The sequence below is a fragment of the Nomascus leucogenys genome, chromosome 18 (genome assembly GCF_006542625.1).
Source record: "Nomascus leucogenys isolate Asia chromosome 18, Asia_NLE_v1, whole genome shotgun sequence".
NCBI lineage: Eukaryota > Metazoa > Chordata > Mammalia > Primates > Hylobatidae > Nomascus > Nomascus leucogenys.
The window spans coordinates 89,725,800-89,751,745 of NC_044398.1; the positions used below are offsets into that span (position 1 = coordinate 89,725,800).

Here is a 25,946-nt window from a genome sequence, read left to right on the forward strand (position 1 = left end):
TATCTCCTTCATGTTCCAAAACAAACCTACATTATAGGAAAACAGGGTATACAATGATTCTCAAAAGGTCAACCTTTAATAATTGTGCACGGTTGGTTAAATTTGTCCTGTAGGGGGAGCCCTTTCCCTCTCATCTCCTTACAACTGGCCCATAAAAGAGAAATTTCTGTCCTCTAGAAAGGATCAAGTAGATATGTCTGCCTTCTCGTTACCTCTCACTGGTACTCTTCGAAGAAGGAGGAGTTCTTTAAATGACATATGAGATGAGGGTATTATTTGATGTATGAGATGACGGTATTACAACATTTGATGTATGAGATGAGGGTATTATAACGTAGATTGGACCAGCCTCTGTACTGGAAAGAATTCATGTTCTAAAGACAGTGGATCCCTCTTTTTCTCATCTCTTACTCTTGATTGGGAGTGAGGTGAGCTGCAGTCTTCCATGCAGCTGTTGGACAACAACCAACCAGACCTAAGCCTTCTCCTATGTGGTCCCCTATATCATTTAACACTGGGCATAAAACGAAGTAGTTTAAAACGTAGTGGCTTAAAACAGCAACCATTTATTATGTTTTACTAGTCTATGGACTATCAGGATAGTTCTGCCGATTTGGGTGGGCTCATTCCTGCATCTTCAGGCAGCCGGAGGGTTGTCTGGGGGCTGGCTGGTCTAGGATGGCCTGGTCTGGGGCAATTCAGCTTTGTTCCATGTGTCTGTCATCCTCCAGTAGGCTAGCTCAGGCTTGTTCTCATGACCATGGCAGGGATTCAAGAGTGAGCAAAGCCAGTTGCATTGAGAAGGCAAGAAAAAACTCACACAGGTTTACAAGCCTCTGCTTCTGTATGAAGTTTGTGATTGTCTTATCTTACAAAACAGCTCACATTTCCAAGCTAGGGAGCTACAGAATTACAGGCAAAAGGTGTGGATAAAGGAAGGCCATTAATTGGGGTCATGAATGCAATCAATATATGTCAATCCCAAAGTTTGCAATAAGGAGACTGGGACACATGTTCCCATATTGCAAGGGCAAAAACAAATGGTTTTCCCTGGGGATGCTGGAAAAGCTATACAAGGCTGGGTGCGGTGGCTCACGCCTGTAATCCCAGAACTTTGGGAGGCTGAGGCAGGCGGATCACGAGGTTAGGAGACCAGCCTGACCAACATACAAAACACAAAATACAAAAATTAGCCGGGTGTGGTAGTGCGTGAGTATAGTCCCAGCTACTTGGGAGGCTGAGGTAGGAGAATCGCTTGAAACAAGGAGGTGGAGGTTGCAGTGAGCTGAGATTGCGCCACCGCACTCCAGCCTGGGTGATAGAGTGAGACTCTGTCTCAAAAAGAAAAGAAAAGAAAAGCTATACAATGTGAGGGATTCTTGAGCCAACCTTTAGAAGATGAGAGTATATTCTTTAAGAGGGAAGAGGGCAAACCAGCTCAAGCAGAAGACCAGAGGCCCCAGACAGCTTGGTGTATTGGAAGACCTAGTCATAGCTCAGTGGAGTAAGTACAAAGAGGCAACATGAGAGCTGAGGTTGAAGAGGTTGAGCCAAATAGCTTAGGTTTTTATCTTGCAGTCTACCAGAAGCCACTGAAGATTATTATGCTATTGAATGATGTGATCAACTTTTCTTTGGAAAGATAACCCTTGCCCAAAGTAAGTAGGAAGAGGATGAAGAGACTTACACCCATCTGATCTGTAAGTTGGGAGAGTTTTGTTGTCAAATAGTGCTCCATCTTCCACCTACCCACCTTTGTTTAGCTCTATTGTTTCTCTCAGGAACACAGCCAAGTGGTTGTAATTCACAAACCTGGAAGCCAGCTCTTTTCATAGTTGTCAGACAATAAGGTATATGGACCGTGGCCACAAAAAAAGAACACTGGAAATAGTGACTAGAATAAGAAGCAAAGCCTCAGTTTGAGGCTCTTTCTTGCATTTTCACCCTGAAGCATCTATAATTAAGCTGGAGAGAAATGATTTACTTAATTCATATTATTTTATGCAATATCATTAGCAGTATTCAGTTGTGTCTTTATTACCCCTGTGCACCCTCCCTCTGTAACAGTTGAGAACAACAATGGGGCTTTACTTATCTTCAGGAAGCCAGCCCATTCATTGAAGGAAAAATGGCCCCAGCCCCAGGTTGCCATAGACACTGGAGAAGGCTGTCACCGAGCTGCAGCACACCTATTTCATGGTGACATACAGAATTAGAGGTATTGGGGAATCAAAGGGAAAACTAACTTGATGAAACAAAGGGTCCCTTCAGCATCTCCTGGCATACTTCTTTTCAAAAGCAGTCTCTCTGTACCCCTTCTCCCTTCCCCTTCTCCTTGAAGCCAGGTGAATGAATTTGAATCCCAAGCCCTTAGAAGAATGAAAGCAGTAACCTCCATGCATGGCTCAAAGTTATGTACAGGGCAAAGACCTCCTTTAAGTCACATCAGTGACTTGCTAGGATTCCAAACTTCTTGACATGTCCACATTCCTAAAGGATCTGTCACCTGCCTATGTCTCTACATGCCTCAGTTACTCTGTTATCATTATGCTGTCCTCCTTTGAGTGCATAAATATGCAAAGCATTTTCCCAACTAGGGGATCTTTGTCCTCCGTGATTCCTCTTGCTAGAATTCTCTCTCTCTTGCCCTTTATGTGGTTGGCTCCTTCTTGCTCTTCAGGTCCTCTGATCTTCAGTTTGATGGCCACTTTTCATGACGACCAGGTCTGCCCATTATATCTAAAAGTAATCCCTCCACCTTATTCTCTATCACAGCATCTTGGATCTTTCCTGGTGAATTTGAGGATCTATAATTATCTTTATATGCTGTTGGCTTATTTATGACTTAGTCTCTCCCCATAGGGAGCAGGTTGCATAGATCGGTACCTTATAGATGTGTGTGCTTATCTGTGTTTGGTTTCTTCCCAAAGCAGACGCTGAGTCAGGGATTCAAGTGCAAGTGGTTGATCTGGGAGGTGAAGGCAGGTCAGTGATGAAAGTCAGACCATAAAGGGTGCGTTATCCAGTGAGTTACCACGGGGGCAGCTGGAGAATAATCCTCCTGGGGAACTCCAAGAGCCAGCGTGGAACACGCACCTCAGACGTACCCCAACTGAGAAGTGATAGGGCTGGGGCAGCTATACACAAATTCCCATCCATCACTGAGGGCTGTTCCTGGGAAGCAGGCATTCTCCATCACTTTCACTCTGGCATGCCCAGGGGCAGAGCAGACTGGTGGCCAGAGAAAGTCTTTAGGTGAACAGTTGTGGATGATACCGCTGGGAGCTGGGTTATGTGTACCAAGATGTAAGAGGAAAAAGAGGGGACACTGATAGCATCTGCCACAGTTCTCCATGGGTATTTGTTAAATGAATGAATGCATGATTCCTGTGCCTCCTGCTGACAATCATATCAGATCCTCAAGAAATTTTCAAGCCTAATAGGGCAGATCACTAGCACATGTTAAGGAAGAAAACAACAACAACAACAACAAGAAAAAAAAACACACAGATTTTGAGCTCAGACAGAGCTGGCTTCAAATTCAGCTGTGTGACCTTAGACAAATTCCATGACCCTCTCTGAGTCTGCAGTTTTCTGCCTTGTAAAATGGGGATAATAATTACACCTCATAGGACTGTTGCAAAATGATTAGAGACAGTGTGTATAGTTTATAATTGTGTCTGCATATAACAGGTGATCAATAAATATCATTTTTATTTGCCATGAAATAGCAGCAAGTTCTACACGGCAGTGGGTGACAAACGGCTAAATTGGGCTACAAAAATGAGGAGACCCATGAAAGTTGGAGTGGCCATGAATGGCTTCTAGAGGAGTTAGTTATGCTTTGAAGAATTAGTGGGATTAGCACAGATCAGTGGGGGATGGGAGACCAGTTTGGCTAAGAGTAATATTCACCTCGACTTATCAGATGCTCACCATGCCTTAGACCTTTTTGGGAAGTACTTTATATATATATAATCTTCACAATATAACCCTACGAGGTAGATGTTCTTAACCCTACCCTCAAGTTTGAAGATGCAAAAAACTAAAGGAAAAGTTAATTACCTGAAGTCATTCAGCAAGTAAGTAGTAGATCATGGACTAAAAGTAGGAATTGCCTTTGGCGAGCTTTGCGTGTGTGTTTCGTTTTTTTTTTTTTTTGAGACGGAGTCTCGCTCTGTCGCCCAGGCTGGAGTGCAGTGGCGCAATCTCGGCTCACTGCAACCTCCTCCTCCCAGGTTCAAGAGATTCTTCTGTCTCATCCTCCCGAGTAGCTGGGACTACAGGCGTGTGCCACAACACCCTGCTATTTTTTGTGTGTTTTTAGTAGAGACGGGGTTTCACCATGTGAGCCAGGATGGTCTCGATCTCTTGACCTTGGGATCCACCCACCTTGGCCTCCCGAAGTGCTAGGATTACAGGCATGAGCCACAGCACCCGGACCTGTCTTTGGAGAGCTTTGTAGGAAAGAGACAATGAGGTTCTTCCCAGAAGATGTCTACAATATAATGGTGAAGGTGGGACATGTGGGTAGAAGCAACTTTTAAGAGGAGTGATGGGAACCACATGGAAATGGGGTTTGCCATGAATGTTGTGGAAGAAAGGCAAGTGGGGGCTTTACACAATGAAAGGAATGGAAGGGCAAATATGCTGTATTTTAAAAATTGAAGAAAAGTTTACCTACAATGGAGTACACACACATTGATGGTACAATCCAATGGATTCTCTCTGTATACAACCATCTAGCTGCCACTCACATCAAGATATAGAGTATTCTCATCACTCCAGGAAGTTCCCTCATGCTCCTTTCCAATCAATAGCTTCCCCTTACCCCCAGGAAGTTACTCTTCTGACTTTTATCCCCAAATATTAGATTTTTAAAGTAACACTTTTCTAATGTATAAAAAGAATACATGCATGTCATAGAAAATTTAGACAATGACAAAAAGATAGAAGAGAAGGCAATGACAAAAAGTTAAATCACACATAATCTTATGGCCTGAACATTTTGGTCTATTCCTTGAACATTTTGGTCTATTTCTTGCTGTCTTTGTTGTACATTTTAAAATTTTAACTTGAGACTGTATTGTATATTTAATTTTATACTCTAGTTTTTAAGTGAATCATTAGGACATTAGCATTTTTCCCAGCACAAATTCTTTGTAAACTTCATTTCACATGGCTTGAAATATTTCATTGAGGAATTCAGCTAAAAGGACTTACTGGTTCCCTAAATGTTGGCTATTTTAGTCTGTTTCCAAGTTTTCACAGTAATGACCACCTTTTCCATAAAGCTCTGTCTGAATTTCAGACCATTTTATTAGAATAGGGGTGAAAGTACTGGGCGAAAAAATTACATATTCTTCAAACGCTTGAAACCCATTGCCAAACAGCTTTCCAAAATATATAGATTTACATTCTTATCACCTGGATACACAAAGGGCACCCACGGAGCCCACACACTTACCGGCATTGAGTGCTAATTTTTATTTGACATTTGAGACTGTCCAGGAAAGTTTAGAAAAGCTCTTGAGCTAAACGTTCTGTTTGGTATTCACTCCGAAGAGCAATACTGGCTTATTTTCCTCTGATATTCTGTAATGTTTGGATATTCTGAATGGGTGACCTCAGAAATCACTTTAGTTCAACATCTGGAGCCATCAGTGAGAAGTGAGTAGGGAGGACATACGAGGAACATGTATGCTCTTCCTTGGGGCAGGGTCACAGATGGCCTCCTGTTATATAACTGTCTGCAGAAGAGTACGGTCCATTCATCTCTTATCTCATTCTAGGCATCAGCAAGGAAGAAGTTGACAGACCCAGTCTGTGACTTGTGCCGCTTAAGAGAGTGTCTTTGTGACAATCAGGGCAGCATGAGAACGGATTATTATACTGTAGGGCACAGTTAAGAGGCATAATGATCAGGGCCAACCTAGTGCTTAGGTCAGACTCGATAATGGCCTTTGAAGGCGAGTTCCGCTATTTAAAATTACCCTCCCATCACCAGGAAATCTGGCCTTTTGCACTGGAATAAAAGACCAGGGTCCATGTGCATGCTCTCTATAGGACACCTCCAAAACTACTTCCAGGAAAAGCACTCCAGCGAAAATTTTTCTCCAAATGAGTGGGAAAACTCACCTCTGGCAGACTTTCAAAAGGCTCAAAGCAGCAAGTCTGATGGTGTACGTGTCTGGCAGCAAGAGGTTCATGTGGACAGGTGATTTCTAAACCCACCCTGGAAGTAATGCTTCTGTGACTAACGATAGACACCCTGGGCCTGTGTTTGTTGAAATGGTTTTCCTTTTCAGGCTTCTCTCTAAGTGACTTTGGAGCACATGACGGTCACCTTCACCTAACGACTTTTGTATGTCTTTTCTCAAGTCCATCATGCATTCAAATGAAGGGCATGCAATAATTTTTGTTGCGAATGCATTTTTTTCAGAAGACCTTATTAGGTGCTGTGATGTTTATCCACTACAGTAATCACATTTCTGTGATGATCTTTCAACATGTGGGATAGAAAAAAAGAGTTTTTTGTGTGTACGCAGTATGCAGCTGGCGAGTTGATGCTCTCCGAGTCTCATTAGCCCCGCCATTCTTGGTTCCTCTGTGTTTATTCCGTGATTTGCTGATTATAATGCATGTCTATCTCCCAAAGAAAATGATTCCAACTTCCATGGAGATTAGACTGAGACTAAAAAGGCAAATGCCTGGATGCTGGACACTCCTGGTAGCCTGGATCTGCCCACATGTGCAGCATCTGTAGTGGGTCTGGCAGGTGCTCTGTCTGTCCCTGTCTGCCCCACATTGCTGGGTAAGCTGCCCCACCTTTGAGCCACACTGTGCGGCCAGAGACGGGCCAACATGTGACCAGCCTTTCCACCCATCAGTTATTGCTCTCAGAGTTCCTGCCACCTCCTTGGGACACTGTGAATGTGTAGAATGCAAATCTGCAATCCATAGGGAATCCCAAACCACCACTTTCTAGACTTAGGAACCCCCCTGTTGTTCCTGCAGCTTCCGAATACTGGGACTCAAAACAGCCCCCTGACACAATTCACAAAATCTCTTTAATGGATTTTTCAGAATGAAAATGTGAAAGGGACAGGGTGGTGTCTTCAGCTTCTGGGTGAACATTCTCAAGCCAAAGGCTCACATGTGCCAGGATGCCATCTTTAAGCAGAGGTGGAGAGAAAATACAGAAAACCAAATACAGATGGATCTTATTCTTTCTCTCTCTCTCTATTTTTTTTACAGCCCCACGGATAGTTTTACCCTGTCCCTTTCACTTTTTTTTGTTGTTGTTGAGATGGAGTCTCGCTCTGTTACTCAGGCTGGAGTGCAGTGGCACGATCTCGGTTCACCACAACCTTCACCTCCCGGGTTCAAGCGATTCTCGTTCCTCAGCCTCCCAAGCAGCTGGGACTACAGGCGTGTGTCAGCATGCCTGGCTAATTTTTTTGTATATTTTAGTAGAGACAGGGTTTCACCATGTTGGCCAGACTGGTCTTGAATTCCTGGTCTCAAGTGATCCACCCGCCTCGGCCTCCCAAAGTGCTGAGATTATAGGAGTAAGCCACCGCACCTGGCCTGGATCTTATCCTTTCTGATTCTCCCACAACCAGAAACACACACACACACACACGCACACAGTCTCAACAAGTTGCCTTGCCAGACTTATGCTCTCTTGCTTAACTCCTATTAATCCTTCTAACCCCCAGCTCAAAATCTCATTCTCAAAAACACCTTATTGGTCTCACTCCAGCAATTGAAAGCAATTCACTTCCCCCTCTGCTGACCCTGCTTTATTGGCCTCACTGAACTCATAAGACCAAATTCAATTCTTTCTCTTATAGACTACAAGGGACTTGTGGGCAAGAATTTTTCTTTCCAACATCTTTGCCTCCCTAGGACATAGCCCAGCGTCAAATGCATATTAGAGACTCAGTAAATGTTTTTCATTATATTGAATGTTACAATAAACCTGCTCCTAGTTAATATAAATAATAATAATACAATGAGCTCTTAAAATGTGCTAGGCATGGTGGCTCACACCTGTAATCCCAGCACTTTGGGAGGCTGAGGCTGGCGGATCACGAGGTCAGGAGATCGAGACCATCCTGGCCAACATGGGGAAACTCCGTCTCTACTAAAAACACACAAATAAACTAACTGGGCATGGTGTTGGGCACCTGTAATCCCAGCTACTTGGGAGGCTGAGGCAGGAGAATCACTTGAACCAGGGAGTCGGAGGCTGTGGTGAGCTGAGATCACGCCACTGTACTCAGGCCTAGCAACAGAGTGAGACTCTGTCTCAAAGAAAAAAAAAAGTGCTAGGCACTATTCTAAATGCCTCTTTGACTCTCAAATGAGGGCAAAACTTCTTACTAGTCTTGGAGGTAATGTTATTAGCCCCCATTTTACAGATAAGAAAACAGAGGCTCAGAGAGGTTTAACAACCTCCCAAAGTCACATAGCTGGTAAGTGGTAAAGTCAGGATTTGAGTCCAGGTCATCTGGCTTCAAGCAGAACCCATGAGTTTAACCTACTGCTTCAGTATATTGTCCCTAGAATAATCTCATAGCACTGTGAATGAAAACCAAAAGTTTCAATCAAAGGAAATGGTAGTGAGCAAAATAATGTCGAATTTACCTAATAATCTCATAGCACTATGAATTAAGACCAAACATTTCAAAGGAAAGGGTAGTGAACAAAATAATTTCAAATTCACCTCTAAGAATAACAGCCTCTTTTTGCTATCACTAATATTTAAGCCAATATGTGCTCATTCCTTCGTGTCTTCCTTCGTTCTTTCTGCAAATATTTATTGACCGCTAGGTTCCAAAGACTATTATAGGAATTGGGCTTCAGTAATGAACAGAAAAGGACACAACCTTTATCTCCACAAAGCTTAGCATCTAAATTCATTCAAATTTAACTGTTTTTCAGCAAACCTCTCTTGAGAACCTCCTTTGTGCTGAGATTGTGTTAGGTGCTGGAGATGCAAAGAAGGATCCACAAGACTCTGTGGGTGCCTCCACGAACTTATAAATAGCAGGGAGACAAACACATAAGAAGAATTAAAATGTAAAAGGATGAAAAAGAAATCTTTTTCCAGGCCGGGTGCAGTGGCTCACGCCTATAATCCTAGCTCTCTGGGAGGCCGAGGTGGGCGGGCTGCTTGAGCTCAGGAGTTCGAGACCAGCCTGGGCAACAAGACAAGTCTCCATCAAAAATACAAAAATATATTTAAAAAAATAGCTAGGCTTGGTGGTGTGTGCCTGTGGTCCCAGCTCTCTGGGAGGCTGAGACAGAGGAATCACTTGAGCCCGGGGACAGAGGTTGCAGCGAGCTGAGGTCGCACCACTGCACTCCAGCCTGGGTGACAGAGCAAGAGCAGAAAAGAGGAGGGAAGGGAAGAGACGGGAAGGGAAGAGGGAGGGAAGAGGGAGGGAAGAAAGAGAAATCTTTTTCCAGATCTGGAAGTCTTTCTGGAGGAGACATGGTAGCACTGAATCTTGAAGAATGCACAAGCGTTAACCAGGTGGAGAACACTGGTGCAGCTGTTGCAAAGGTGTAGAGATGAGGACCCACAACCTCCTGAGCAGCTCTTTACAAACAGTTTGGTGTTGCTCACACGTAGTGAGAGACAATCAAGACTAGCAGATAAAGTTGGAGAACATAAAGGACACAGACAATAGAACGTGCCGGAAAAATGAAAATATTTCCAAAAAACCTGCAAGACTTTCCCCTTCCTCCCTTCCTTTTTTCCTTCTTTCCTCCCTCCCTCCCTCCCTCCCTCCCTTCCTCCCTCCCTCCCTTCTTTCTTTCTTCTCTCTCTTTCTTTTCACAGAGTCTTGCTCTGTCACTGAGGCTGGAGTTCAGTGGTGTGATCTCAGCTCACTGCAACTTCCACCCTCTGGGTTCAAGCGATCCTCCCACCTCAGCATCCTGAGTAGCTGGGACTATAGGTGCATGCCACCACACCTGGCTAATTTTCATATTTTTTGTAGAGACAGGGTCTGTCTATATTGCCCAGGCTGGTCTTGAACTCTTGGGCTCAAGAGATCCTCCAGCCTCCGCCTCCCAAAGTGCTTGGATGACAGGTGTGAGCCACATTTTTTACCTAATATTTAACAGCAATGAAAAGGAAACAAACCAGTCTTGGTGAAGGGGTGGGGTGAGGAGCTTACTTCTAAGATGGTTTTGTAAAACACAGATTCTGGGAGATGGCTATTCCATAACAATTATTGTCTTGCCAGGCCAAGAAGTACTTTGGAAGTAAGTTACTGGACTTCTAGGCTGGACTTCTACTTTGTACAAGAAGAAAACTGTGCTTAAACAAGATTGATGTCCAGATGATTCCATAAGAGACAGAAAATAATGTCAAGGGGGAGAAAAATGAATAAAGAGAGGCCTAAGGAGAATAATAAAGGGGCATTAGTGGATGGTTTATGATGCGTGCCATTTTGTTAATGTTAATCTTTCCCAGGTGTGTCATAGAAGTCACAGAACAAGGCAATAAATGAAAGTTTTATTTTCTTGTTTAAAATGAGCCCCTATAAGCTAAATAAAAACATAGGGGCTTGGGAACTTGGAGAATTGATTACAAGGGCATAAAACTGATCAGAGGGGTATGTCCCAGCATGTAGTAACAAAAACGATCACCGTCATTTATGTTGGATTGCTACTTTAAAGATTATCAGTGCTTGCATGCTGCATTACTTCCTAAGATCCTATCTCAGCCCTGGGAAGTGGAAATTGTACCATCCCCATTTTATAGATAACAGACAATAAAACGGACAAGTATTTCCCTAAGTCTTTCAGTAAGTAAGAAGCCAAACTGGAATTCAAACTCAGATGCACTGACTCTAAAATGAATTCATTTGGTCTATATGACATCCTCTCCCAAACACTCTCTCCTAGAAAAAGTTCTCCGAAGATTAGTTAGAATTTCTGCATTTCCCTGATCCCAAGTCACATTTAACCATCAACCTCAATATAATCTCTTCAACACAGATGATGTTCACTATATTTGGTATAGTTGGATTCCTGAAACATTGTTTTCCACTGTTCTCCACTGAACTTGCCCAGAAGGAATAGTATGTTGTCTCAAAAGAAAAGAAGTGTAATGAAAAGTCCTTTTATGGGCCGTCTTGTAAGTCTGCTCTGCTTTTGTCCCTCGGTGAGTTATGGCTCTGATGAAGGAAAGAAGTCTCTCAAACTAAAGGACGGTAGGAAACAGTCAGTTGCCAACCTACTTTTATTTGGTGTGCAAAGTATTTTGTTTTGAGCAGCTTGTTTTCTTTTAACTATTAATTTTGAAATAGGTATGAACTCCCTGGAAGTTGCAAACTTAGTACACACTCCCATGCACCCTTCCTCCAACCATCCAACAGTAACATGCTTTTATAAATTTTTATTTTTTGTCGAGACCAAGTCTCACTATGTTGGCCAGGTTGGTCTCAGACTCTGGGGCTCAAGTGATCCTCCTGCCTCAGCCTCTTGAAATGCTGAGATTATAGGCATAAGTCACCATACCTAGTCCCCAACAGTAACATCTTGAAAATCTGAAGTACAATATTATTGCAGATTTTTTTTAAATGAATTTGTTGGCTGGGCAAGATGGCTCATGCCTGTAATCCCAGCACTTTGGGAGACCAAGGTGGGTGGATCACCTGAAGTCAGTTCCAGACCAGCCTGGCCAACAAGGTGAAACCCTGTCTCTAATAATAATACAAAAATTAGCCGAGTGTGGTAGCGCATACCTGTAATCCCAGCTACTCGGTAGGCTGAGGCAGGAGAATCACTGTACCTGGGAGGTGGAGGTTGCAGTGAGACAAGATCGCACCACTGCACTCTAGCCTGGGCAACAGAGTGAGACTCCATATCAAAAAAAAAATTGTTTCCTTGTTAACATTTGCAGGCACATCAAGATTCAGGTATCTCTGTGTCTCTTCCAGAAAGATTTCTACAGCTGGAAAAAGATTTTGTTTTTCATCCTTTTACCAAACCAAAACAAGCAAAGAAACATCAACAACAAAACTAGGATGTCTAACAGAAGAGTTAGATTTCTAGCCTTTCTTGGAGACTTGGAAGATATAGCAATGTGCTCCCACTTGGAAACTACTGAGGCTGACTACTGGCTGCTTCTTGCCAACAGGCAAGCACTCTTCAGATCTATGAAGCTCCATCACTTTCATTATCTGTCAGGCCTCTGGAGGCAGCTGAGTTTGCATTTGCAAATACAGAGCAGAGGTAACTGCATTTTTTGGAAGGGAAAGTTTTGAGTCATCTTGGGTCACCTTTTCAGCACATCCCTTTGGGTTGGGAATTATATGGCTACAGCCCCACACATAGTTTCAGGTCAAAACACATCTGAAACCAGAGCTCTGAGGCTGGGGTGCCGTCATGCTTAAGTCATCCCAGTCTTAAGCTGGGGTGACTTCAATAGGGACGGCACCAGGTTTGAGAGGCCAACGAGACCCAGGGCCAGTGAATGAGACATAGAGTTCACTGAAGACTTACATACAGGGCAGTCCAGTGGGGGCAGACTGGACAGGGGAATCACAATCACTTATAGAAAGCATGCAGTCTATAGAGCATTTTCACTTAGCACCCTCCCCTTAGCAACCTACACCTAGCAACCGACATTTAACCCAAAACAAAGGGCATTGATCTCCATGCACGGCCTGTGTTCCATGGGATAGGCTGGGGGATTCAGATGTTTCTCACAGATAGGGAATGGATCTCTACGTTGGCCACTCTTGGATTCCTTCACTTAGAACTCCAAACACAGATTCTTCTTAGATGATAGGGTCATTCTCAGGTATGCTTAAGTTAAACTCTTGCTCTCAGGTGTGTCTGCCATGCAGGTGCACAAATTTCCATTCTTGGGATTTGGTGACTCCAGGAACCTCCTGACAGTGAGGAAAGTTTTGTGTCTGTCTGAGCCTGGCAGGTTTAAGCATTTTCATTTTAGAAGGATGCCATATTGTTGATTACGTTTCCTTCTCTACAATTCAGCTTCCTCCTTCCCAACAGACAGAAATGGAGTTCTAAGCACAGTTTGCATGTATTTTTCTTCAACTGCTTTTATCTTCTGCTTTTATTTTTCCTCAGGTCTCTGTGAAATAAAATATATTTCTTCTCTGCTATCTCTGTCCTCTCCACTCCCTTCCCAGACCCCATCTCTTGCTCTCATTACTGCCATGTGAGTTGGATTAATTTTCTCCACTCCCAGATTATCCCTCCCAGGATCTGGAATATACCAATGACTTTTTTTTTTCCCCCGGAGTCTTGCTCTGTCACCAGGCTGGAGTGCAGTGGCACGATCTCAGCTCACTGCAATCTCTGCCTCCCGGGTTCGAACGATTCTCCTGCCTCAGCCTCCTGAGTAGCTGCAACTACAGGCATGTGCCACCATGCCTGGCTAATTTTTATATTTTTAGTAGAGAAGGTATTTCACCATGTTGGGGCAGGATGGTCTCGATTTCCTTGTGATCTGCCCGCCTCGGCCTCCCCAAATGCTGGGATTATAGTCGTGAGCCGCCGCGCCCGGCCACCAATGTCCCTTTTTAAATCAAAGCACACACAAGTTTTAGGCTAATAGAAAAGACATTTAGAAAAGAAGTTCAGAGCAGAAGACACTCTGTTAACAGAATAACCAGGAGACATGCAAAGAGGGCGTCAGTCTTGACATTTTGAAAACTGGATGTCTCTGCTCTGTTTTAAAGCCAGTCAATAGCAAGGGGCTTTCTTTTTCCTTCTCCCCCTTCAATAAAGGAGCTTAAACTCTATCCCTGATTCCCAACACAGCAGGAAACCAAATAGATGGAATCAAATGACTGACAACTATTCCCTAAAGCCAAAGAGAAAAGCAGATGAGGCTCTATTACAGAAACTGAAGGCATTAACGGGATTAGAGTTCCATGGATGAAGACTGGGAAGTAGAGGATATACAAATGGGAGATGCTTCCTTCTGAGGAAAGGGAGCCCCCAAGTATTCAGAATGAAACTTCCACCCCCACCCCCATACCATTAAGGAGATACACTTACCAATGACTGTAGGAAGGCTTTGACCCTCCCACAACACACGTCCTCTTGAGGCGCCCCTGCCTGAGTATTAACTCAGTCCCTTAACAGCATTTTATCTAATCACAGCCCCAGCTGCCCATGCTGGTAAATCGCTGAGATCACTGCCCTTCTAATGGAAAGTTTGGAAGGTCAGAAGAAGCAGAGTTGACTCCCAGCTGGGCTTTTGAGAGCTGACCTTTTTATTTCCCTCTATGGCTCTGTGGCAGAACCAAGTCCTCATTTCTCAAGAAGGCCCTTGTAATTGGTTTTCACACACTGGCAGCAGCAGAGACATTTAATGAGGAGGAGGCTCAGGCTCACATTCAAGGTATTAAAGATTTGAGAACTTGAAGGGCCACCAGAAGCCATGTCTCCTGCCTTCAGTTTCTGCCATTTTTTTGTGCCATTTTTGGTTTCTTCCAGCAACCCCTAGGTCCCCTTTCCAAGGCATTACATCTGAAAGACAGGCTTTCCTGAATATCCAATTCTAGAGTCACTTCAGGTAACCTCTTCCCTCCTTCCAGATGTATTAAGGTACAATAGACAAACAAAAATTGTATATATTTAAGGTAAATAACCAACAATTTGATACATGTATGTGTTGTGCAATGATTACCACAATCAAGTTAATTAACACATCCATCTCGTTCCATAGTTATGTGTGCCTGTGTGCGTTTGGTAAGAACACTTAAGATCTACTCTTCCAGCAAAGTTTAAGTATACAATAGAGTCACCATGCTGTACATCAGAGATTGGGAACATAATCATCTTACAATTGAAAGTTTGTTCCCTTTGATCAGCATCTCCCCACGTCCTTCTCCCCCTGGCCCCTGGAAACTACTCACTGTTTTGATATCAGTCTAGGGGAAAAGAGGAGATGTAGGGTCCATCTCTTGCTCTTATGTGAGCTCTCTGCTTCTATGAGTTTGACTTTTTTAAGACTTTTTTTTAAGATGTAAGTGAGCTCATGCACTACTTGTCTTCCTGTGTCTGGCTGATTTCACTTAGCATAATGTCCTCCAGGGGCATCCATATTTTCACGAATGGCAGGATTTTAAATGTTTGCTCTCTTCCGTAAAATGTCCCAAGAATGACCTACATTTCCTTTGCTTTCTTTTAGGGTCACTTTTTCTAGTTTTCTCATTAGCAGAGACAGCTGGGATGGAGCAGACCTCATTTTGCAAAGGAATAAAGACAGTAATTAAGTTGCCGTTTAGTCTTTTCCTTTCTGGGATAACTAATCCCAATTATTTTTAACCTTTTCACATGGGCCCTTTATTTTCTGACCTTTTAATGAATTTTCACTGCCTACTTCTGGTTCTTCTCCAGCGGTTACATAGTCTTCACAGTTTGCCAAAACTTTTCAATAGTCATAATGAAATGATTATTTTCCCCCTATTTGCAATAGCAAACTCCCATACATTTTTGAGAAATACCTAATAACAATGATATGTCTAATTTTTCAGTTACATTTCTGTAAGGACATTTTCCCTCCAAAGTGTCAGCTACGCTCTCTTCTTTATTTTTGTAGCTTAATTTCTTATCCACAAAATAAAATGATTATTTAAGATTTGTTCAAATAGCTATCAAAGCACTGCTAGGTATGTAAGAGTGTGCTAGCTACTGTTAGAGACAGAAAATAGGTAGATGCTGTTAGATCTCTGTGATACAAACACCACAATGATGGGTATTGGGGAGCTGATACTGTTTGAGCACCTCCTATGTGCCCAGTGCATACTTAACCTCTTCTAAACCTCCCAGAATCTTAAGAAAATGATTTCATTGCCACTTTCCAGATTAGAAAACTAAGGGTCACAGAAGGTGAACGCCTTGCAGACATTCTCACAGTTATTGAAACGGTAGAAAAAGTGCTGAGGCCAGGTGCGGTGGCTCACATCTGTAATCCCAGCACTTTGGGAGGCCGAGGTGTGTGGATTACCTGAGGTCAGGAGTTCGAGATCAATCTGGACAGCATGGTGAAACCTCATCTCTACTAAAAATACAAAAACTAGCTGGGCATGGTGGCGGATGCCTGTAATCCCAGCTACTTGGGAGGCTGAGACAGGAAAATGGCTTTAACCCAGGAAGCGGAGGTTGCAGTGAGCTGAGATCACGTCACTGCACTCCAGCCTGGGCAACAAGAGAGAAACTCTGTCTCAAAAAAAAAAAAAAAAAAAAAGTGCTAGGAACTTAGACTTGCCTTCCCTTAGATCCAACACTTGGAATTGTCAAGCCTTTGATTATTTTTGCTGTCCTCACTGATAGGACCTTGGATCCCTTTCCCCATGAGTCAAGGATCATCTGGGGGGAAAAAGCTGATATCAATAATGACTTGAGAAATGCTCTTGGCCCCCAGAAGTCAGTGGGGGAGTTCACAGGAGAGGGAATTGCAAGCTATCAGGATCTTCTCAGTGGAATCACAGTAACCGAGTTGTTTATGGCTTGAGAGGTAACACAGATGAGGGTAAACACACGGGCCCTGGGGCGAGGCTGGGTCTCATCCCGGCTTCTCTACTTAATGACTGCTCAGCCTCGGGCAAAACGGATCACGTCTCTCCACCTCCAGCTTTTCATCCATAAAATTGGAATATTGATAATGTCTTTTTTACTGAGTGGTTGGGCATATTAATATGTTTAAAGTGCTTAGATTTCAGGCTGGAATAGGTAAGTGCTGAGTAATTAGTAACCATCATCATCACAGAAATCTCTTTTCTCCCCAGGGTAGAGTGGAAGGGGAGCCTTTTAATGTCCATCTTTTTTGAAGCCATATCATCTTACAGTAACCATGGCAACCAATCCCCCCAGATGTTTCCATGACATTTTTTTTGAGTAAGAACTTGAAAATCTTTTTTGTGAACCAAAGATCCCTAATTTTTCTGGAACGATGTGGTTTGGTTGTGTCCCCACCCGAATCTCATCCTGAATTGTAGCTCCCGTAATCCCCATGTGCCATGGGAGGGACCCAGTGGGAGGTAACTGAATCATGGGGTGGGGTTTGTGCTTTCCTCATGAAAGTGAGTAAGTCTCATGAGAGCTGCTGGTTTATAAAGGGCAGTTCCCCTGCACATGTTCTCTTGCCTGTCCCCATTTAAGACTTTGCTTTGAACCGCTGGTGAAACCAAAGGTTACCCTGATTAAGCCCATCAAACTTCACTGCCTTGCTTGCTTTTAATCATTTACTTCTGGTTGATCTTAAAAACTCCCACTAGCAAATCACGTGGCCAAATAATACATGACTCAACTCCCACTAGCTTCCTGGGGGGATAACATCTCTGACTGTGTGTCACTATAGTAACAGGTGCTTAAAGTTGGTTTTCAGGAACTAGTATTACCAGAAACGGATCCCAGTCCAGACCCCAGGAGAGGGTTCTTGGATCTCATGCAAGAAAGAATCCAGGGTGAGTCCACAGAGTAAAGTAAAAGCACATTTATTAAGAAAGTAAGGGAATAAAAGAATGGCTACGTCATAGGCAGAGCAGCCCCTGAGAGCTGCTGATCGACTATTTTTGTGGTTATTTCTTGATCATATGTTACACAAAGGGTGGATTATTGATGAGTTTTCTGGGAAAGGGATGGGGGATTCCTGGAATTGAGGGTTCCTCTTCTTTTTAGGCCATAAGGGGTAATTTATCGACATTGCCGTGGCATTTTAAACTGTCATGGCACTGGTGAAGTGTACTTTAGCATGCTAATGCATTATGGTTAGCGTATAATGACCAGTGAGAATGGCCAGAGGCCACTTTTAATCGCCATCTTGGATTTGGTAGGTTTTGGCTGGTTTCTTTACTACATCCTTTTTTACCAGCAGGGTCTTTGTGACCTGTATCTTTTGACCTCTTGTCTTATCCTGTTTACTAAGAATGCCTAACCTCCTGGGAATGCAGCCCAGTGGGTTTCAGCCTTATTTTACCCAGTCTGTATTCAAGATGGAGTCACTCTGGTTCTAACACCTCTGACACTAGGGGGCAGCTCTTGTTAGGTTCAAGCCAGTTCAGATTGCTGACCCTTCAACTGGGCCTACAAGGGTGCCCCAACAGTGACTATTGACAGCAGAAGACCAAAACTCCACCCTCAAGTTATGCTAAAGCCACCATTTTCTGTATGTGAGTCCTGCGAAGAGCCATACAGCTCACTTATGCTTGCACAGAAACCTGATTCCCTCACCTTTCCTACCACACGATCACGTTTCCTCACACTTTAGACCATCTTGCTTCCTATCCCACAAGTATCCCCAAGCCCTATGGTTCAAGGAGGAGGATTTGAGATTTGTTCTTCTGTCTCCTAGCACAGCAGCCTTGTGAATCAAATCTTCACTCTTTTGCAAAATCTGTCACCTCAGTGATTGGCTTGCTGCGTGTGGGCAGAATGAAATGGCTTGATAACATCAGAGGCTGTAGGATGTACTATTTTTTTTCCCCTCAGATTTTTGCCAAGGCTGAGCCCAGCAGAAGTAATTTTCAAAGGGTTGGGATAGTTTGTGTATTAGCTGACTCATTGAAAAGTGCCTCTTCTAGTCATATTCCAAAGAATGTAAAGTTGTAAAAATAAAAACCCCTATTGGAACAGGTGTCATTTTCCAGCAAGGTGGGCTCGATCACACACAGCTTTCTGTCCTTTCTTGTGACATAGTTTACTGTCATTTGCCTGATGTTTTATTTAACTTTGTTATGTGCATCTGTCTCATCTTTTCAACCATATTTCAGATTCCTTGAGGGGAGAGTTCTTGCTGAACCTCTTTGAAGTCTTTGCAGTTCTAAGTGCTCCTGACACATAGTTATCTCAGTTACATTTACTGAAAAAAAAAAAAAATGACTCTAAGAATGGGTACATCTATCCTTTTAGGGAATAAATATGGTTAAAATGATAGAGGCTTTACTACAAAAATCAAAAACAAATCCTTGGGATATTCCTGGAAGCTGGTGTTTTCCTTAATTAACATAATGGATTCAGTAAATAGGGAGGAAAATACGTTTGGAAAAAAGAACAGATTACCTACAGGGCTGAAATCTTGTCACGTAACACATTTGTAGTTTTAGTGTACTTTTCGTTTTAAACAGGGATTATTAATTAAGCCCCAAAGGCTTTCTCGTCTCACAGTGCCTTCTGAAAAGCACCAATCTCTTTCTAAACAAAAGAGACTCCAACTACTTTGTAATCAGAAGACTGGCTAATGGGCTGGTTGAATGCTACTGAGTTGTTTAATTAAAGTTCCACTAAAAACCTGAAATACCAATCCTCTCCTATTCATTTATTCGTTCATTTATTCTTCATTCTAATGAGAATTATTGAGTACTTACTATGTATAAGACATAGGTTGTCTAGGCCTGGCGCGGTGGCTCACGCCTGTAACCCCAGCACTTTGGGAGGCAGAGGTGGGAGGATCACGAGGTCAGGAGATTAAGACCATCCTGGCTAACACAGTGAAACCCCGTCTCTACTAAAAATACAAAAAAATTAGCCGGGCTTGGTGGCGGGCACCTGTAGTCCCAGCTACTCGGGAGGCTGAGGCCATTCTTAGAAGAATGGCGTGAACTTGGGAGGTGGAGCTTGCAGTGAACCGAGATCGCGCCACTGCACTCCAGCCTGGGTGACAGAGCGAAACTCGGTCTCGAAAACAAAAACAAAAACAAACAAACAAAAAAACATAGCTTGTCTAACACAGTGTGATGGTAATACTGAGCATCAATTTGATTGGATTGAAGGATGCAAAGTATTGTTCCTGGGTGCGTCTGCAAGGGTGCTATCAAAGGAGATGAACATCTGAGTCAGTGGACTGAGAAAGGAAGGCCTACCCTCAATCTGGGTGGACACAATCTCATCAGCTGCCAGCATGGCCAGAATAAAAGCAGGCAGGGGAATGTGGAAAGAGTAGGCTGGCTGGGTCTTCTGGCCTCCATCTTTCTCCCGTGCTGGATGCTTCCTGCCTTTGAACATTGGACTCCAGCTTCTTCAGCTTTGGGACTCTTGGACCTTCGACCACAGACTGAAGGCTGCACTGTCGGCTTCCCTACTTTTGAGGTTTTGGGACTAGTACTGCGTACTATGTTACTCACCTTGCAGACGGCCTATTATGGGACCTCACCTTGTGATCGTGTGAGTCAATACTCCTTAATAAACTGTCCTTTATATATACATCTATCCTGTTAGTTCTGTCCCTCTAGGGAACCCTGACTAATACACACAAGCAATATCACCAAGCTGACAAAAATCAGACAATAGATGGTCAAAGCCAAATCACACCAGGGCTGTCTATCCTGGGGATACAAGGGTTAGTCAGTGGACAAATCCTTCCTCCAAGCTCAGTTCCAATGCTACCTCCTCTATGCATCTATCCATTTCCCCTTGCATTCCCAGAGTTTTTACCCAATACCTCCTTCTTCACATATTTCCTTTTGTGTTATATTATTCTTACCTTGTATGCAGTGACATGCAGTGGTAAGAACATGAATCTTAGAGGCAGGTTGACATTTGCACCCTTTCTTTAACCCTTACTTGCTCTGTATCCTTGAACACATTAATTAATCTCTCTGACTTCTTTCTTCACCCATAAAATAAGGATAATAGCAGGTTGCCCCAAAATACAATATATGTGATGTATTTCATGCACATAGAGATAATGGCAATTATAACTAACACACAGAGCACTAACTACATTTTTCTAAGTACTTTATGTATATTAACCCATTTGATTTTCACAATAACTCTTTTAATACTGTGGTTACTTCAGATTTACAGATGAGCAACTGAGATGCAGACAAATTGAGGAAATCTCAAAGTCACACCATGAGTTAAGTGGTGGATCTGAAGTTCTACTGGAGGCTTATTGCCTCCTGTGTTTGTCATCTTGCCACTCTGCGCTACTGATTTTTCTAGAAGAAATTGGAAAGCATTAATAAGTTATAACTATGACTATCCCTATCATAAACACAATTTTAATTGTCTTTTTTTTCATTTTCAAGCTTTAATATAGCATTTTTAAAAATTTTTATTTTAAGTTCAGGGTTACAAGTGCAGGTTTGTTACTTAGGTAAACTTGTGTCATGGGGGTTTGCTGCACAGATTATTTCATCACCTAAGCATTAAGCCTAGTACCCATTAGTTATTTTTCTCGATCATCTCCCTCCTCCCACCCTCCACCCTCCAATAGACCCCAGGGTATGTTGCTACCTTCAGTGTGTCCATGTGTTCTCATCATTTAGCTCCCATTTATAAGCGAGAACATGTAGTATTTGTTTTTTTTTTCCTGTGTTAGTTTGCTAAGGATAATGGCCTCCAGCTTCATCCATGTCCCTGCAAAGGACATGAACTTATTCCTTTTTATGGCTGCATACTACTCTGTTAATAACATCTTGACACCAAAATTATATTATAATCACTTATATGCCTTTCACTCCTGTGCTTTGAACATAGTAGTTCCACAATATTTGTTTGTGGACTTGTACTGAAATGACTGCCATAAAAAAAAAGCAAAAACAAACTAACAAAAATCTAAGAAATATACTGTTAAATTGGGGTTGTGTCAATTTTTGTGGATAACTATTTTTTCTATGACTCTGGAGCCTTGTCTAGAATGCAAATTCTTGAATACTTTAGAATATCACCCTCCATTTGAATCGTTTCACAGCTCATTGGCCTCCAATTCTCTTCTTTCTCAACGCATCACCACAAGTCATTTTTAGAAAGTAATTCTCACCCTCCATTCCACATTTGCAACTTTTATTTATTTACAGGCTTGCAAATAGTCACCTGCCCAGTGTTCCTGGGGAACAGGCATCTATGCTAAAAGGGACAAAGAATACAGATATCCTACATCTTCTGAACTTGGAAGTGTACAGATAAGAGGACTGAGGGTGGACTTACCAGCCTTTTCAATTGGATGGGTGAGTTTTTACCTATCAGAGATTATAGCCTAGAAATTCATAACAGAATTTACAAGTCTGGGTACGACATGAAGACAGGTAATTTTCATTTTGTTATTTAAGCTTTTTTGTTTGTTTTGAAATGAAGTCTCACTCTGTCATCCAGGCTGGAGTGCAGCGGCATGATCTCAGCTCACTGCAACCTCTGCCTCCGGGGCTTAAGAAATTCTCCTGCCTCAGCCTCCTGAGTAGCTGGGACTGCAGGGGTGTGCCACCACGCCTGGCTAATTTTTGTATTTTTAGTAGAGACAAGGTTTCACTATGTTGGCCAGGCTGGTCTCGAACTCCTGACCTCAGGTGATCCGACCACCTCAGCCTCCCAAAGTGCTGGGATTACAGGAGTGAGCCACTCGCCCAGCCTATTTTGTTATTCAAATTAAATACATATTTTCTTACAGGTCTTAATTCTCCAGCAGATGTTTGTCTAAGCACTTGCTATGAGAAGGCAGGGAGCTGACTCAGTCCAGAAGCTACTGTTGAGATCAGTGGATTCTCAGATTAATCCATCAATGAGAAAAATCACGTAAACTACAAAAAGGACCACTGGGCATTGTGTTGGAAAAAAAATAAAAAGACAAGAAAACAGTGGACCAAATGTTTGTTTGTTTTTCCCTTTCTTGCTTCAAGCTGTTGTTTTGATGCCGGCCATTCAGCCTGATAAGGCCTTGATAAAAATAAGTTGCATGTTGAAAAATACGACCAAGAAAGCATCACATATTTGAGTTCAATGGAAATTTCCTTAACTGGAAATTTATAGGTAATAAACTTCAATCCCTTCTCCAAAGTAGAAATTGCTTTTGTCCATCAGTTATTTTTTTTCCTATTTGACCCATCTGAGTATTTGCTCACTCACGGACTTGATGATGGGGTCCTTGGCTAAAGGGGTGAACAACTGAGTTTCTGTTTTAGAAGAGCTCACCATTTACTTGTAGAAAAAGGCACCTAAGCAGTAAAGGTTTTGTGTGTGGGATGAGGGGAGGTCAAATTCAAGGAGCTGAATTTAGGGTGGACCATGCAGCTTATCTGGGCAGGTTTCCTCAGTTAGGGTCATCTGAGATGGGTCTTGGAGGATGTGTAGGAGATTTCCCTCAACTAGCTGAAGAGGTTTCCCAAACAGCCTCTGCTCAACCATGTCTCCTGAGGAGACCTTCCCTGCTTCTGCAGTAGTTAGCAATGTCAGAACAGTCAACAACCTCCATTTTCAAAATGTACATCTTTCATTTTCATTTTTTTTTTTAGAAACAGAGTCTAGCTCTGTTGCCCAGGATGAAGTGCAGTGACACAATCATAGCTCACTGTAGCCTAGAACTTCTGGGCTCAAGAGATCCTCCCACCTTGACCTCCCAACTAGCTGGGACTACAGGCATGTTCCACCACACCAAGCTGGGGTGTGGCTATGTTGCCCAGGCTGCTTTCAAAGTCCTGGCCTCAAGTGATCCTCCTACCTCAGCCTCCCAAAGTGCCGGGATTATAGGAATAAACCACCATGTCTGGTCTGTCTAATCCTCTTTTCTATCCGACTTCTTTTCCCTCTTGATGAAAGACAAAGTATTCGCCACTGAGCAGACATTACATCTGAAAACCCACAGGGTAAGATTGCCGGGGGCAAACAACTTGGTGGTGTTTAGGATACCAGGGCTTGTTATAGTGGAGTGTCCTATATAAATGTTTCTTCCTCTGAGCTTCAGGCCCACTTGAGTTTGAAAATCATCAGATTCCAAAAGGCAACATGAAATTTGTTCCTAAACAGATAAGAATCAAGTTACATGGAAAGACAGGATGGTTTCCACTTCCAAAGTTTTGTCTCCTGCACTGGTCTGGCACGATACTCAAATGACTGTCATTAGATTATTAAGCACTGTATTCGTCAGCTAGGGGCTGCCTTATCACAGACTGGGTGGCTGAAACAACACAAATTTGTTTTTTCACAGTTCTAGAGGCTGTAAGTCTGAGATCAAGGTGTCAGCAGGGTTATTTTTTTCTGAGTTCTTTCTCCTGGACTTATAGATGCGTGTCTTTTCCCTCTGATTTCACATGGCCTTTCTTCTGGGTATGTCAGTGTTCTAATTTCTCCTCCTTACAAGGACATTAATCACGTTGTATTGGGACCTACATTAAGGATCCCATTTAACCTTAATTATCTCTTTAAAGACTCAGTCTCCTAATATAGTCACATTCTGAGACACTAAGGGTTAGAACTTCAACATATACATTTGGGAGAGACACAATTTAGCTCATAACAAGGACATTGTCGCTATTGTTTATGCTTTGGTAAATTGCAAATATCATCTTTATATGCTGATACATCATCTGCAAACTATCTTAATTCATAAATAACCAAGCACATTCAATTAGTTATCAAGTCATTTTAACTATAACTCCAACATACTTTTGAAATAGGTCCTGTCATGGTTTGAGTTATGTACCCCCCCCACCCAAATTCCTATGTTGAATTCCTAAACTCCAGGTCATCACAGTGTGACCTTATTTGGAAATAGAGCCTTTGCAGATATAATTAGTTAAGAAGAAGTGATGCTGGAGTAGGGAGGGCCTGTAATCCAATATGACTGGTGTCCTTATAGAAAGGGGAAATTTGGACATAGGGACAGACATGCAAAGAAGGAAGACGATGTGAAGACACCCAGGAAAACACCATGTGAAGAGGAAGGCAGAGATCAGGGTGATGCAGCAGAAGACAAGGGATGCCAGCAAACCACAGAGAGCTGTGAGAGAGGCATGGAACACAGTCTCCCTTACAGCCCTCAGAAAAAACCAACTCTGTTGGCTTGCACTTCTAGCCTTCAAAACTGTATGACAATACATTTCTCTTATTTAAGCCACCCAGTTTGTGGTATTTTGTTATGGCAGCCCTAGCAAATTAATATAGCTTTGCTCCTCTATATTCCTATCATTACTGAGATCTTTGTTATTTCTCACCTGGTCTATTGCTATCAACCTTCAGCACCATCGCCACTGCAAAACCTTCCCGTCATCCATCCTCCACGCAGCTGCCTAGTGATCTTTCTAAAATTTAGCTGGGTTTGGTGGCTCACACCTATAATCCCAGCACTTTGGGAGGCTGAGGCGGGCAGATAACTTGAGGCTGGGAGTTTGAGACCAGCCTGGTCAACATAGCAAAACCCTGTCTCTACTAAAGAACACAAAAATTAGTCGGGCCTGGTGGCATGCACCTGTAATCCCAGCTACCCGGGAGGCTGAGGCAGGAGAATCACTTGAACCTGGGAGGCGGAGGTTGTAGTGAGTGATCACACCACTGCACTCCAACCTTCCAACCTGGGCAACAGAGTGAGACTCTGTCTCAAAACAACAACAACAACAAAAAAACAATAAAATAAAATTCGAATGTCCCCTTGCAACAAATGTTCACCACTAGTCTCAGGATATATTTCAAGATCATCAGCCCAACAGACAAGACCCTTCATTAATAAAATAACTTCTCTTCCCTGAGCATTATTTATCCAATATTTAGATCTTCTAAATTTGTTCTTAGTGTGCAGAATTCATCTGGGCATGAAATGAAAAGAATGACCCACTTCAAGGAAGCTATCCATCAGGAGGTTTTATGACTATCTTCAAGGTTGTAGATCACCAAGGTTCCCAGAGCAGAATTCTCTCTCCACTTAGAGTTTGTGTCTATAAAACCCAATTGTTTTGAGCTCTTGGTCAATGTATTTGACAAGGCAGCCCTTGGCAGCTTTTTGGTCATCCATCCAGGAGGGCTCCACCGATGAAATTCTGCCAAGGATGTAACTTAACTCCAATGTTTTTGAATGAATTTCTCTCTCTCTCTCTCTCTCTCTTTGTTTTTCTTGCTAGTTATTCTAAGCACAAATAATCAGCTTCATTATGCTACGTTAGAAGGATGCTCTTCCACAGAAAATTATCCACATCAAATAAAAACAATTCCATATGGCAGTCCCTTTCATCACA

General features: G+C 42.8%; 1 long non-coding RNA gene across 1 annotated transcript in view; it reads right to left on the reverse strand.

Annotated features, from left to right (window-relative positions):
* LOC115831245 overlaps positions 1 to 25,946 on the reverse strand; it is a 186,760-nt gene that overhangs the window by 88,507 nt on the left and 72,307 nt on the right. The gene's annotated exons all lie outside the window — the stretch shown is intronic.